Source organism: Phyllostomus hastatus, unplaced genomic scaffold, assembly GCF_019186645.2.
Source record: "Phyllostomus hastatus isolate PE091 unplaced genomic scaffold, TTU_PhHast_1.1 phas_scaffold_28, whole genome shotgun sequence".
Lineage (NCBI taxonomy): Eukaryota > Metazoa > Chordata > Mammalia > Chiroptera > Phyllostomidae > Phyllostomus > Phyllostomus hastatus.
The window spans coordinates 18,640,691-18,643,890 of record NW_025334022.1 but is presented as its reverse complement, the minus strand read 5'-3'; the positions used below and the strand labels follow the sequence as shown (position 1 = coordinate 18,643,890).

Below are 3,200 nucleotides of genomic sequence, written 5' to 3'. Positions count from 1 at the left end.
GTGAGATAATAAATGTTCATTGCTCTACTTCCTAAGTTTTAGAGTAATTTGACACACAACAATGTATAAGTAATACAGACTATTCTACCTCAATATGAAAATATAGGTTAAAATATATTTTTCAGAGTGCTCCTTCATCAATCTTTTGCTACCTAACTATACTTAGAATAAAATTAAGCTTATTCTCAAAAAGAAATGTCATTGTTTCTAACTAATTTTGTAAATAAAACGACTATGTAACTAACCCAGATTTATCAACAAATAAATAATGTGGAGGAAAAAAGGGGTAAGGGAACACTATTATTGATTAAAATGGATAAGAGACACAAAATATGAAATTTTAATGTTTATTGTTGGAAAATATGACACATTTCCCAAATTTCTCCTAATGAAAATCTAACTTTAAGATGTTTCAAGGGTGAACGATTTTCCAGTGGTCATCCAAAGTCCAAGAGATTGTCTTTTACATCATAAACAATTCTGTTCATTTATTTTGAAAAAAAAAAGTATAATTACAAATAGTCAAAGATAAATAAAAGGATTAAGGTGAAATGTCCTAGGAAGATCACAATTTGTCATATCTCCCCTGCTCTAAACACATTGCAATTCTACTATATAGAGAGAGATAAAAATAAGAAGACAACTAAGCTCAAAAACAACAAAAACCTCTCTGTGGATCCAAAATTAAACAGAAATAAAAATGATAGGGAGTCCTGGAACCACTGGCCTGCTAGTTCTAGATATTAGAAACAAAGTAGGAATGGCCAGAAGTTTGTCTCCAGTGGGGTAACATGGCCTAAAAGGGCTATAGAGATATGAAGGGAAATGAGCAAAGTTAATTGCTTAAAACCAAGGCTTAGGATGGATTTATCATGCTCCAGTAATAAGGCTAAAAAAAAAAAAAAAAAGAACAACTACCTGCAGACATAGCTAAAAGAAACTACAAGTCGAGTGAGGTGAGAGGTCAATATGGCCTCTCTTTTTGTCCAGTAAGTTTAGAGACTGGTCTCACCAAGATTTTGAGCATGTTTAGAATACTAAAAGAGGGAGAGAGAAAGGAAGAAAGAAAAAAAAAGAAATAAAGAAAGAGAACAAATCATATTTATCAAAAACAGGAAATTAGGGAATAAAAACAAGCAGAACTGAAGTATGAATAAGCAAACGTGTAAAAGAATCAAAAGGAAATTACAGAAATAAAATGTCTAATCTTTAATAAAGATAAGTCAATAGATAGGCTGAATAGTAGAAAAATATAGTGAATTAGAAAATGATATTGGAAAATTCATCTGGTATAAAGCACAAAGACAGAAAGAGAAGAAAAACATGGCCAAGATATGGAGAATAGATTGGGAGTTGGGACACCACAACATCCCTTTAATAGAAGTTACAGGAAAAAAAGAGAGAGAATTATGCAGAATCAATATTTGTAGCATTTATAACTGAAGTTTTTCCAAAATCTAGACACAACTATTTACATGGCAAGTACACTCTAAGCACTAAGTCAGATGCATATAAATAAATCTACATCTAGGCAAATAGTAATTAAAAAGCATAACATCAAATATAAAAATAAAGTAATAACAGTTACCAGTAAAAACAATATACTACCTTAAATAGGAACAAAAATCAAGCTGATCAGCTCTGCTCCTGGCAATAATAAATTGATACCAAGAAACAAAGTAGTATTTTAACTTATTAAGAGTAAAAGTGTTCTTCTCATTTAAATTACCATTCAAGAGTGATATCCAAAGAAGAAAGGAGGGGAGGAAGGATGGATAGATGGAAGGAAGGAAAGAAGGAAAGGAAGGAAGGAAGGAAGGAAGGAAGGAAGGAAGGAAGGAAGGAAGGAAGGAAGGAAGGAAGGAAGGAAGGAAGGAAGGAAACAGAACCCAGAATAAAAGCACTGGATAGAAAAACAAAAGGTTGGATTTTTGTCAGAACTTTGTCCAGTCTTGCAACTTCCCTTTGGTCAGATTCTTCAACTTTTCTCACAGCATGTCTCCCAAACACCAGTCTTTGCTCTCACCCCTAATGAAGAAACCGAAACCTACTCCTGCCCCCAGGACAGAGAAGAAGTCAACTTCTCAGGACTTGCCAAAGGAAGAAAAAGAACAGCAAGAAGCAATTGAACATATTGATGAAGTACAAAATGAAATAGATAGACTTAATGAACAAGGCAATGAAAAGATTCTGAAAGTAGAACAAAAATAAAACAAACTCCACCAACCATTTTTTTAGATTAGGTCAGAATTGATTGCCAAATTCCCAAATTTTGGGGGTAACAACATTTGTCAATCATCCACAAGTGTCTGAACTGCTTTGGGTAGGAGGATGAAAAAGTGCTACATTATTTAACAAGAGTGGAAGTGACATAATTTGAAAATATTAAATCAGGTAACAGAATAGATTTTTATTTTTATTTCATCTGAAAGAGAGTGGTGATCCATCTTCAAAGTCCACGGAAATAAAATGGAAATCTTGAAAGAATTTAATGAAACATTCAAGTCGAGTGCAGAATAAAGCTAGCAGGAAGAGGCAGCATGAGGAATCACAGAATTTTTTTACCTGGTTTATTGACCATTCTGATGCAGGTGTAGATGAGTTAGGAGAAGTCTTCAAAAATGATATTTGGCCAAACCCATCCCTGATATGGATGATAAAGAAGGAGAAGAAGAAGGAGGAGGAGGAAAGGAAGAGGAAGAAGAAAAAGAAGAGAAGAAGAAGAAGAAGAAGGAGGAGGAGGAGGAGGAGGAGGAGAAGAGGAAGAAGAAGGTGGAGGAGGAGGTGGAGGAGGAGGAGGAGGAGAAGGAGAAGAAGGTATGGAAGATATTGATGAAGAAGGGGATGATGATGAAGGAGAAGAAGATGAAGATGATGATGAGGGGGAGGAAGGAGAGGCAGATGAAGGAGACAATGACTAATGGAACACTGATGGATTCCAATCTTTTTTAATTTTCTCCAATCCCTGGGAGCAAGTTGCAGTCTTTATTTCCCCTCTTGTGCTCAGTTTCCCTGTTTTTGAGGTCTCCTTTCTCTCTTTACACCATGGTTCTCATCTGATTTGGAGGGGATGTACCTTGAGCAGAATATAGTAGCAAAAGAATCTCTGCTCCTTTCTGTTCCAAATTCATTTTTATCCCTTCCTATGTTGACAAAAACTTTATGGAATCAACAGCATGTGCTCTGTGGGGAAAAAAGAA

General features: G+C 34.9%; 1 pseudogene; it reads left to right on the top strand.

Annotated features, from left to right (window-relative positions):
* Positions 1-1,995: 1,995 nt before the first annotated feature.
* On the top strand, positions 1,996-2,974 carry LOC123805192 (annotated as a pseudogene).
* The last annotated feature ends 226 nt before the right edge of the window (positions 2,975-3,200 follow it).